This window comes from Diabrotica undecimpunctata, chromosome 2, assembly GCF_040954645.1.
Source record: "Diabrotica undecimpunctata isolate CICGRU chromosome 2, icDiaUnde3, whole genome shotgun sequence".
Taxonomy (NCBI): domain Eukaryota; kingdom Metazoa; phylum Arthropoda; class Insecta; order Coleoptera; family Chrysomelidae; genus Diabrotica; species Diabrotica undecimpunctata.
This window is the reverse complement of record NC_092804.1, coordinates 93,598,500-93,611,717: the sequence shown is the minus strand read 5'-3', so window position 1 is coordinate 93,611,717 and position 13,218 is coordinate 93,598,500. Positions and strand designations below refer to the sequence as shown.

General features: G+C 36.7%; 1 pseudogene; it reads left to right on the top strand.

Annotated features, from left to right (window-relative positions):
• Positions 1 to 7,572: 7,572 nt before the first annotated feature.
• Positions 7,573 to 13,218, top strand: part of LOC140433801 (uncharacterized) — a 50,784-nt pseudogene continuing 45,138 nt past the window's right edge.

Sequence of the window (13,218 nt, the reverse complement as noted above, 5' to 3'; positions counted from 1 at the left end):
GATTAGTACGATATGCTTATCCAACAGCTCCCGAAGACATGATGGAAAAATTGGCCGTTCAAACGTTTATTGATGGTCTTCGTGATCATGAAATGCAGAGAACACTGCGATTAGCTCGTCACAAGACGCTGGTTGATGTCCTATCCGCCGCCCTCGAATACGAGTCAGCTACGCAGGCCTCTGGAGGATACAGTAAAGTTAGGACTGTAAAAGAGGAAGGAGATGAAGATAAACTTGACCAGCTCGTTAATATGATGAAAATTATTACATGCAAGAAAACGAAGACCATAAAATCAAGAAACTCACCATCAGGAAAACCAGAACGAGTCGGCTTTAGGGGAGCAGCTTCGACCCGGAACTTTTCCAAAGACCCTCTTATATTAATAGCTTCTTTGAAATGTCGTGAAGATAGTGTATATGTAGATGGAGAAATAAATGGTAAAAGACATACGTTGTTGGTGGATACCGGAGCGACCAGAACCATTATACGCCCGACAGTTATAAACAGCCGAAAGAAACTGTTACCAACGAGGTTGCGACTTCGGACCGCTACAGGTGAAAATGCCAACATTCATGGAGAAATCCAGGTACAATTGGGAATTGGAGCAGAAAAGTTTGTCCATACTGTTATAGTTGCTGACATCGAAGAGGATGTTATATTAGGAATGGACGTAATGAATATGCATGGATTCCAATTGGATTTTAAGAATAAGGTAATCAAAGTTGGCAACGAGGAAGTATTTCTCCATCCACATAATGACAACACTGTGCAAGCAGCCATTAAAGAAGATACAGTCGTGCCTGCGAGAAGCGAAACGATCATAGTAGCGCGGCTACAGGGAATTGTGGACGAAGGGAGACCTGTTATGATGAAGCCTTGGAACCACGACGATGAGGTTGGCCGTGGAATCATAATTGGAAAGGAATTGGTGACTTTGGCTAAGGAAATTCCTGTGAGGCTTATCAATGTCAATGACTACCCAGTGACCATCAAGAAAGAGACAAAGGTAGGAACTTGTGTACCTGTGACATCCATAATCCGTCAGGCGACAACATCTGATAATTCCAACAACAAATTCGACCAAATGGTTGCAGTTGCAGGACAGTCTCTAAATCAGATGGAGAAAAGGAAATTAAGGGAATTTCTTCGGCAGTATCGTGATATTTTCGTACCGAAAGGAGGAAAGACGGGAAGAACTACCGTTGTTAAGCATAAAATTGATACTGGTAATGCTAAGCCAATTCGTCAAACAGCTTGACGATTACCACAGGCGAAAAGAGAGGAAGCTGAAACGATTGTTCAGGAAATGAAGAAAGAGGGGGTGATAGAACCTTCTACGAGCCCATGGGTCTCTCCGGTGGTCCTGGTTAAGAAGAAAGACGGAACGACGAGGTTCTGTGTGGATTACCGTTTGCTGAACAACGTTACCAAGAAAGATAGTTATCCTCTGCCTCGGATCGATGACACATTGGACACATTGGCTGGAAGTAAATTGTTTTCTACTTTAGATTTGAAGTCTGGATACTGGCAGGTAGAAATGGACCCAGTAGATAAAGAAAAGACAGCCTTCACCACAGGATCTGGATTGTGGCAATTCAACGTTATGCCATTTGGACTTTGTAATGCTCCTGCGACATTTGAGAGGTTTATGGAAAATGTGTTGAGAGGGTTATCTTGGAAAACATGCCTGGTTTATTTAGATGACATAATCGTCTTGGGGGAGACATTCGAAGATCATTTGAGGAATTTAGAAAACGTTTTTAATCGACTTAAAGCTGCCCAATTGATGCTAAACCCCAAGAAGTGCCAGCTATTTCAAGGTAAAGTCAAAAAATTATCTGGGTCATATAGTCAGTAAAGAAGGAGTGGCCGTGGATAAGGGAAAAATCGATTCCATTAAGGAATGGCCAAAGCCAACTGACAAACATCAAGTGAGAAGTTTTCTTGGACTATGTACTTACTACCGGAGGTTTATTAAGAAGTTTGCAGATATCGCCAAGCCATTAACGCGACTTACAGAGGAAGCAAGAGAATACCGCTGGGATATAGACTGCCAAAATGCCTTTGAAACGTTGAAACAGCATTTAATAACAGCACCAATTTTAGGGTATCCACTGCCAGAAGGAGAGTTCATCTTAGATACGGATGCAAGTAATGTGGGAATTGGAGGAGTGCTGTCTCAGATTCAAGGAGGACAGGAACGAGTTCTCGGATATTTTAGTAAAGTTCTTTCAAAACCTGAACGGAATTATTGCGTCACGAGAAGAGAACTTCTGGCAGTAGTAAAATCAGTAGAGCACTTCTATCAATACCTCTATGGCAGAAAGTTTCTAATCCGAACCGACCATGCCGCCCTTAAGTGGTTGATGCAGTTTAAGAATCCAGAGGGTCAGATAGCCAGGTGGATCGAACGACTCCAAGAATACGATTTTAAGATTGAGCACCGGGCCGGAGTTAGCCATAGAAACGCTGATTCTCTTTCCAGAAGGCCATGCCCAGCAGAGTGTTCCCACTGCAACAAAACGGAATCCAAGGAAGCAGCAGTGCTAAGAACGACGATTGTCAACGACGACTGGACGCCTACTAAGATAAGGGAAGAACAAGAGAGAGATCCAGTTATACAGAAAATCCGAAAATGGAAAGAGGAAAACCGTCGACCACCTTGGCAGGAAATATCAAACCTATGCTCAGTAGTTAAGACGTATTGGGCCCAGTGGGACTCATTTATCATCGAAGATGGCTTGCTCAAACGAGTCCTGGAAAATGATGACGGTTCGGAGAAGAGAAGACAGTTGGTGATCCCAAAGAGCAGAATAGCGGAAGTACTTTGTCAGTTACACGACAGTCCATCGGGAGGGCATTTTGGTGTAAAGAAAACCCTTCAGCGAATTCGGGAACGGTTTTATTGGATGAACAGTTCCGACGATGTAAAAGACTGGTGTAAGAAATGTACTATTTGTGCCACGAGTAACGGGCCTTACCGAAAAAGGAGAGCTCCTATGAGACAATATAATGTTGGAAGCCCGTTTGAAAGAATAGCTTTGGACATCGCTGGGCCATTTCCAGAAAGTGAAAATGGAGGCAAGTACATGTTGGTAGTAATGGATTACTTTACTAAGTGGGTCGAGATTTACGCACTTCCCGACCAGAAGGCCGCCACCGTTGCAGATAAGTTGATCCAAGAATATATCAGCCGATTTGGAGTGCCTTTGGAGATACATAGTGACCAAGGCAGGAACTTCGAAAGCGATCTATTCCAAGGAATATGTGATAGACTAGGCATGAAGAAAACAAGAACTACCGCGTATCATCCGCAATCGGATGGTATGGTAGAACGAATGAATAGGACAGTTGGCAAGTATTTGACAAAGATGGTGTCCGATCATCAGCGAGACTGGGACCAATACCTTCCGTTCTTCACAATGGCCTACAGATCTGCTGTTAACGAATCAACAGGCCAGACACCAGCCAAAGTCCTATTCGGACGCGAAATGCGACTACCCTGTGATCTCGAGTTTGGATGTCGACCTGGAGAAGATGTAGCAGGTGAAGATTATGTGATCGAATTACGAAGAAGAATGGACGATGTACATGAGTTGGTCCGTTCCCACCTTCAGATCGCTAGCGACCGAATGAAGAAACGGTACGATACACAAGCCGAAAAGGGTTGCTTTAAGAAGAACGACAAAGTATGGCTGTATAATCCCAAGAAGCGAAAAGGTTGTTCTCCCAAATTGCAGCAGTTTTGGGAAGGTCCATACCTCATCATGGAGAAGATCAACGATGTCATCTACCGAATAAGCAAGATTCCGAGGGGAAAGCCGATGATAGTACACCATAACCGGTTGGCATCTTTCGAAGGTGACTACGACGTAGATGAAGAAGTGGAAGTAAACCAAGTCCACGATGTGTCTGACCTCACGTTTGAGGAATTCATGGGTGCCTATGGAGGTACCGGTAAAGCGAGACATGGTGTTACCACTGAAGAAAAGCAAGATCTACTCGCGCTCCCCGATGACTACTCGCTGGCCCTTACCGTCCCGGCCAGTATCAAAGACGCACCAGGGTTGGCATCCGTCTTTCGAAGGAAGTTTGGTCGAGTTGCAGAACTTCAATGCCAAGTGCCAGCTCCCGGTAAAACCTTGAAACTCCAAGATGCATCACGTTACCTTTTCTACCTGGTAACAAAAGACACTGCCCGTGACCAACCTACCTACCGAGATGTATGGGAAGCCTTACTTCAATTGAGAGAGCACGTACTAGAGTCCGACGTGCAAAAGTTAGCCATGCCAAAGTTGGACTGCCGCCAATTAGATTGGAGGGTTATCCGAAATATGGTGGAGGAGATCTTCAAAGACACCGAAGTCCAGGTGTTAGTCTGTTGCAATCCGCATAGTTACTGGTGCGGAGAGAAAACCGTCCCTTGTCATTTTTATACAACTGGAAGTTGTAAAAGAGGGTCCAGTTGCCGATACCAGCATACAGTTCCGGTTCCAGTCCCGACAAGGTTCCAGGAGGAACCATCTTTTAAGAGGGGGGCAATGTTACGATAAATATCCTGGCCTAAAAATAAACTTATATATAAATTATCGTGCTTTTTAATAAATTAAAGTAGGAACAATATAACAAATTGAATAAAGACAACAGTTAAATATAACAGTAAAATATAAATATCATTATAGTATGTAGTTATGCTTTTAGAGTATTGAGAGAAAGGATTGATATAGCTGTGATCATGAATTATATCTACTAACATCAGTATCATAACTATTACTCAATCTATATTCTCTGGAAGTGAGATTAATGTGATCGGTGGGATTGCATTTTAAAATATTTAAATCTTCTAAAGGAAAGCAGTTACCACTAAATTTATTTTTCAGTTCAACATGCACCAAAATTTTTTTATAAGCTGACTGAAACTTCATTTTGTACACAAATAAAGTAGCTTTATTATAAAAAAGGCATAAATCATATTTTTAAACGCAAAAAACTGCTGTTGTTACATCAAAAAAAATGTCAAATAGTACATATTTAAAGAATGGCCAAAACAAAAATGTGATTAATTATTAACTAGTACTTTATACAAAATATCAAGAACCTTCTAGTTGAAATCTCTTTGTTCACACCTATACAAACTTATTTATTTGCAAATGAAAGCAAGTGAAATGTACAATTGAAGTTGTATACTGTATAATGTCTAGGTGTAATTATAATTACAATTATAATGTCCAATTTACTAAATTTTGAAGGTTCCCAGTTCCCACACTATTTACGAACTGTATCGAGGCATTTCTCCTTTCAACATCTTTAGGAAATCTACAACCACATAAACCAAATTAAAAAGATTACATGTTCTTTTTACACGCGGCATCACTAAAAACGGAAGTAATACCGCCCTGTACACTGTTTACAATTTCATACTAACCTATGAAAAGATATTCCAGTGGAGATTTTCTTATTATTACGAGTGTTATTTGGACACAAAATAAAAGAACACGATGTCATAATAGTTTCACTTTAAATAAACGTAAAAACCGTACAAAAATAAGCTCAAAATATTTTTAAAATTAAATTTCTATGCACAGAACTACTCGACACAAACAACAATCTGTCAGATACTCACCAATATGGCGAACCGATCCCATCTATTTCACCGTATGTCTTACATATCTCTGTACGAAACCATGGTATACTTCATTCGCTTAGCTCGGGCATATTTTTTTGACAGATTCATTGTTGGAATGTTGGAAACCTACAACACAACAATTCCTACTTCTCAGTATTAATAGCTCAAGTATCCTACTATTGCAGACTTCCTTCTTTAAAAAAAGAATTATTCTAAATAGTGGAAGTGTATACTAAACCCATCAAATTTTGGGTATTATATATTTAAAAAATATATTTTAGTTGTTATAATTTAACATAACTATTTATTATATGGTGCAGATAAATAAATATTCATTATCGGTAATTCACAAAGTTCTATTTTATTTACTATTTACTTTGTTTACTATTAATATTGGCTATGAGTACGTGTGCTTGGTTGTATAGTAATTTCCAGCCACTTTTAGTCTGTCAAAAAGTAACTAACTTCGCAAAAAAATAATTACTAAATTCACTAGACAGTTCGGACTGGGAATAGCGAACCGAGTATACAATGAATACTCAAGGTATAAACCCAGTTCGCTATTCCCAGTCCTAACTGTCTAGTGAATTTAGTGATTATTTTTTTGCGAAGTTAGTTACTTTTTGACAGACTAAAAGTGGCTGGAAATTACTATACAACCAAGCATACGTACTCATAGCCAATATTAATAGTAAACAAATTAAATATTAAATAAAATAGAACTTTGCGAATTACCGACAATCAATATTTATTTATCTGCACCATATAATAAATAGTTATGTTAAATTATAACAACTAAAATATATTTTTTAAATATATACTACCCAAAATTTGATGGGTTTAGTATACACTTCCACTATTTAGAATAATTCTTCTTTTTTAAAGAAAGAAGTCTGCCATAGTAGGATACTTGAGCTATTAATACTGAGAATTAGGAATTGTTGTGTTGTAGGTTTCCGATAATGAATCTGTCAAAATATGCCCGAGCTAAGCGAGTGGAGTATATGATACATAATGTTCCAAAATCGGTTCGCTTTCGCGCATGACGTAGTCAAGAACGCTTATTCCCGCAACATTTGAATGTAGTATAGGAAAGACTTTTAATTTTAAGTTTTTTATATAATTTGGCTAATTTAATTATAGTAATTATAAAGAGATGATAAAATTATGTTATTATAATATTTTAATCATAAATAAAATTTTGAAGTTAATTTAAATTTATTGATTTTTAGTACAGTTATTTTGTTAACATAGATATCATTTATAAAACAAGTTTTAATTATCTTTTATTACAAGTAGGTGCAGGTTAATTAACTTATACTCCAGAGTTCGATATTTCAGATGTTTAAAAAGATACAAAAAACTGGTAATGAAGGTACACAAAATTTTACCTACTGAACAAAACACAAAATCAAAATAAATAATGATAAAGTCAACTTTATTTAGATCGGATGAGCTAGCTGGCCATCGAATATTGTAGTGTAGTGAGGTCACACAATATTGCACAACATTTTACATGACATTTTTTGTAATATTCAAACATAAAATTATCTTGGTATTGTTTATAATAATGATAACATTATATATTTTAATAATGATAACATGATTTAACAAAGAAAAATATCTTATTCTGGAAGATGCTAAATTGATTTCTTCCGAAACAGTTCTTATTGCAAATTGCATAGCAGGCTGAGGCTAGTTTCTTACTTAACAAATCGATATGAAAGAACCATTTAAGGTTGTTGTCTAAAAAAATAACAACAATTTTGCAGTAACATGTTAAAAAGCTATAAACTGATATATTCATATGAATTCTGGGTCTTCGTTAATCTATAAAATGAAAGATATTATAATGGAGTTTTTTTAGTTGCATAACTATGCACATCACTCAGTTTATCCAAATGTTTTTAAAAGCACCTATTTTTAAAAGCGATGGTTCATAAATATGTGGAATATTCACTTGCGACGTGTAGGTATATATTTGTATAAAGAGACATATGTAAGCATATATCTAAATTATTTTTCTATTATAAAATAGATGACTCAGTCAGTATTGAGTTACTTTAAAATATATTTATTATCTCATAACTTGCAATTTGCAGATAACCAATATTATCGTCGAACTTTTGTTTTTATACAACCCTTCTGTCTTGCCGATGTAAAGTTGTCTGAAGTCCATATTTATTGTGTTTTGCGTTTGAACTTTTGTGCCTTTTTTTATATTATTATATTGTTTGATAAGTAAATTTTGCATATAATAATCGGTAGGTTATAGTAATGTGTATATTTTTTATTTTACTAAATTTCATTATAACTCATGTAAAATACCATATTGAATTGTAAAACAGATTTTTCTTTATTGTAATCTATTTTGTTTTTATTTCAGTAAAACTGCTGGGAAATGAGTGACAGTGAAACAGAATACGCAAATCTACTACTATTTACCTATTCACAGTATTTCCTCTGCAGAAAATTTTTAAATTTCAAAGGATTTGCATACAGAAAAAAAGCTTATATTATTAGTATATGTATGAAAACAAAAATAAATATTTCGCCTGAATCCCTAAGAAAAGTAAAGGTTTTATGCTACTGAAAATATATTTTTTATTCAATTATAACCAAAACAAAACACTTAAAAAATTTGATCATTTTTTGACCATAATTTCAAAATAGCTATGGTCTGTTTTTTAACCAGGAGGAGTTATTCAAAATTTCCGCGCCGTAATTCTTGTTTCTAATTGGTCCAACCGCAGGCAAGTTTACTCCACTAAATTATGACATTTTGACACTAATGACATTTGTGAAATTTTAAATTTCAAAATTTATATCGACGATTTTTTGTATTTTCTGCGTTATTCCTTATATTTTTCGTTTGTATTTATATAAAAACAGTTCTTTTCAGAACTATTTAGCGACATATTAGTGTTATTAAGATAACAATATGGATTCAATTAATTTTTCGCCACCAAAAAAAAAAACGCCGAGTAGATTTGGATCATTTATCTACAAATGAGAAACAATGCATTATAAACATGTATAAACAAATCAAAAGTGATAATTCTGGAATTTAAATAACAGCCACGGTAGCAAAAATAAAACAGGCAACAAGTTAGTTTTGCAGAATAGTTATAGTTCAAATCAAGACTTACTAAAGTAATGTGCTAATTTTAGGTGTTGCGAATTCAACTATTTACCGAACAATTAAAGAATATAAGTAGACTGGAACAGTAAGACGTTCTAAAAATATTGGCGGTCGATCTTCTATTCTTGCAACATACGATGAAAAAGTTAAAACATCTATACGCCAGATAGTACACAGCTTCTTTTTCAAGAATGAAATGCCTACATTCAATAAAATTTTAAGTGAAGTAAACAACCGCCCAGATCTTCAAAATATGTGTCGTTCATTATTATATAAATTCTTGAAGCAAATCAATTTTAAGTAAGTAAATATAGGTTAGCCACAATTATATAGTAAATAAAACGTGCAACCCAAAAAATATATTATGTCTGAATTAGGGAATCGATTAGAAGATAAAGAGCTTTAAAAATATTTAAAAATTACTGAAAATATCGATTTTTTTTCTATTTTCTTTGCTTATAACTTTAAAACTATTCATTTTGGAGCAAAGCCGTACAAAAATAAAATAAAGGTAATGATTAAATTTCCTGTTATACGAATAGAGTATAGAGGAATAGAGGTTAAAAATGTCTTAATTTATTTTCCTTGCTGCAAAATAGCAATAAATACCATTAATCCATTAATACATTCAATCCTAAAGATGCTTTAATGTTGTTAAAAATAAATTAACAAAATATAACTAATTATTTTTTCCTATGTTGTAGACCTTTTAACGCTCTAAATGCAAATTGTCTCATTTGAAAGCTGTATAATTAGTTAAACAATCTTTGTTTAATTAATTAGTTTTTATTTGATCAAGGAAATATAAACACAGATGACATATTCTTCTGGAGAGAAATCAGAATCGCTGAAACTGATAAGTACCCCGCCAGGTAAAAAAATTAACAAAAAAATTTAATTTGTTTAAACAAAGATTGTTTAAATAATTATAGACCATTCAAATGAGAATATTTCTATTTATAGCGTTAAAAAGGGGTGTAGGGTTGTGTTATAGAGGTAGTACCTTTTATCAGAACGACCACATCGAGCGTCATAGACGGGAGATGGTTCTAGATAACTGGTCCTCATAAGACACCTAACTCTCACTTATGGCTCCATGTGCCACACCCCGGGCAACTGCATTGGTCTGCAGGCTAAACTAAGTGAGGGTAGCCAGATATGGCGAAAATTTCACCGAGTGATTACCGAGTGATACCCTGATGAAGGGCAGCAGCGATCATCAGTACCAGCTCAAGGCGCAAAGGAAATGATCCTGGATCGGCTTAAAACTGGACTACCACAAGCATGACTGGAGCAGTTTGAATGGTTGTGGTACTGCGATGGGGAAGGCAACGGAAAACCACCCCATAAGAATTTCCTAGAATAGTTATCATGGCAATACACTACGATAACAAAAACATTACTGATCATGGTGATCGGATCCCAAGACCCGGCAGGGGAGGATGCACACAAACAAATAGTAGGGCCTCCCTGGTCGTCAGCCAGCGAAATCCCTACGGCCTAAAAAAGGAAGCAAGTCCTCAACACCTAAGGATTGGAACTTGGAATGTACGAAGTATGTACGAGAGCGGCAAAACTCATAACATTGTAAAAGAGATGAAAAGATTAAAAATTGATATATTGGGAATTAGTGAAACACACTGGCAAAACTCTGGACAATGCGATATACTTGGATATAAAGTTTACTATGCTGGAAACGACACAACACATCACAGAAACGGCACCGCAATAATAGTTGCCCCACGTATTAATTCGGCAGTAAAATCTTTCACTCCCCATTCAGATAGAATAATGCTTTTACAAATTCAAGCAACACCGGTGAATATTAACATATTACAGGTATACGCGCCAACGGCAGATAAAGATGAGGTAACCAGCGAAGAATTCTATGAACAACTGGGAAGCCTGATGAAAATGACAAAAAAACATGAAGTAACAATAGTGATGGGAGATTTTAACGCAAAGGTTGGCAGAGGCAAGGTGAATGAGATCGTGGGTAACTTCGGCCTAGGAGAGAGAAACGATAGAGGTGATAGACTTATATGCTTCTGCCAGGAATATAACCTGCTATTAAGTAATACACTCTTCAAGCTCCCCAAACGTCGACTTTACACATGGAAATCCCCCGCTGACTCACCTGACAACATCATAAGGAATCAGATAGATTATATAGCAGTACCAACAAGATATAAAAACATGATAAAATCATCAAAAACGTACCCAGGTGCCGATGTTCCTACGGACCACAATCTGTTGGTATGCAGAATGGTCATGAGAGTAAAACGGCTCGAGAAAAGATCTAATTTAAACACAATTGATATTAAGAAACTCACTAACCCAAAAACCGAAATAAAAGTACGAGAACAACTAGGAAAGAAAATAAAAGACATTAACGAGAACACGTCGGACATAATAGAGAGATGGGATAAATCGAGGGAAGCAATCCAAACAACATGCGCGACTCTATTAAAGCGTGACAGACGAAAGAAGAACGAATGGATGTCTGATGAGATAATGGATATGATGGATGAAAGACGTAAATTCAAGAATAAAAATGAAGAAAAATACCAGCAGATCCACAAAATCATAAGAACGAAAATTCGAGAAGCCAAAGAAAAATGGTTTTCCAACGAATGCAGGGAAATAGAACAATACGAACGAAAATACGACAGTTACAATATGCACAAAAAAATAAAATCAATGACAAACAAGAGGAAATTCAATAAGTCACCCAACAGCATAAAAGATGGCGATGGAAATCTTATCTCGGAGCCATCAACGATCTTAGAAACATGGAAATCATACATAGAAAAATTATTTGCATCTGACAGGACTGATGATCACCTATGTGGAGAAGGAGAAACAGGACCTTCAATCCTTAAATCGGAGATAGAAGATGCCATTGCAGCACTAAAAAACAATAAATCAGCAGGTCCGGACAATGTACCCTGCGAAATATTAAAGATCCTATGTAAATCAGACAAACAGTTCCTTGATAATCTAGTTGAACTTTTTAACAACATATATAATAGCGGTAAAATCCCGGAGAACTGGCTGCAGTCAACATTTATTACAATCCCGAAGAAACCAAAGGCCCAGATCTGTGATGACTACCGGCTTATAAGCTTGATTAATCATGTCACTAAAGCGTTCACTAAGATCATTCATAGAAGAATATATGATAAATGTGAGTCAAATATTGATAGATCGCAGTTTGGCTTTCGGAAAGCACTTGGAACTAGAGAAGCAATTTTCGCTCTCCAGGTGCTTATACAGCGGTGTAGAGACGTTGATAAGGACGTGTATTTGTGCTTTGTGGATTTTAGAAAAGCATTTGACAATGTCAATCATGAACAATTGATAGATATTCTGCGAAAGACAGGTATTGACGACAAGGACATTCGAATTGTGGCAAACCTATACTGGGGTCAAACAGCAAGAGCAAAAATTGGCAACGAACTCACTAAAAGTGTGCAGATCAAAAGAGGTGTCCGTCAGGGTTGTATATTATCCCCACTCCTATTCAATATTTATTCCGAAGAAATATTTAATAAATGTATGGAAAATGCAAATGAGGGCATAAAAATAAACGGCGAGTTAACAAACAATATAAGATATGCCGACGACACGGTGATCCTTGCCAGTACCATAGACGAATTACAGCAGGTAATGGAAAGACTTTATTCAGTTAGTGAGGAATACGGCCTGAGCCTCAACTTCAAGAAGACAAAGTGGATGCTGATAAGCAGGAAGCAACAGCCTGCTCGACAGTTACGGATAAGTAACATACTAATTGACCATGTAGAATCTTATGTGTACCTTGGCACCAACGTAAATGCAAAATGGGAACAGGCCACAGAAATTAAGGCGAGAATAGAACGAGCTAGAGCAGCATTTAGCAATATGAAAAAGCTCCTCATAAGCAGGGATTTGTCTCTTCCCCTAAAACTACGTCTAGTTAAATGCTACATTTTTCCGATCTTACTGTATGGTGTGGAGGCCTGGACGCTGACGGAGACGCTCACGAGAAAACTAGAAGCATTCGAAATGTGGGTGTACCGACGCATTCTTCGTATATCCTGGACCGAACATGTCACCAACACAGAGGTAATCCAAAGAATCGGAAAGGAGAAAGAAATCGTGAACACAATTAAACAAAGAAAGCTTGAATATCTAGGCCACATATTGAGACACGATAAGTACCGTCTACTGCAATTGATTGTCCAGGGAAAAATAGACAGTAAGCGAGGGCCAGGCAGGAGAAGACACTCGTGGCTCCAAAATCTGAGGAAGTGGTTCGGGCTCACATCGGTCGAACTATTCAGAAGCGCCGCAAATAAGATTAGAATTGCCATGTTAATAGCCAACGTTCGCAACGGACAGGGCACTTGAAGAAGAAGAAGCGTTAAAAAGTTTTTGTAAAAAAAATTCCAGAACGTAGGAAGAAAT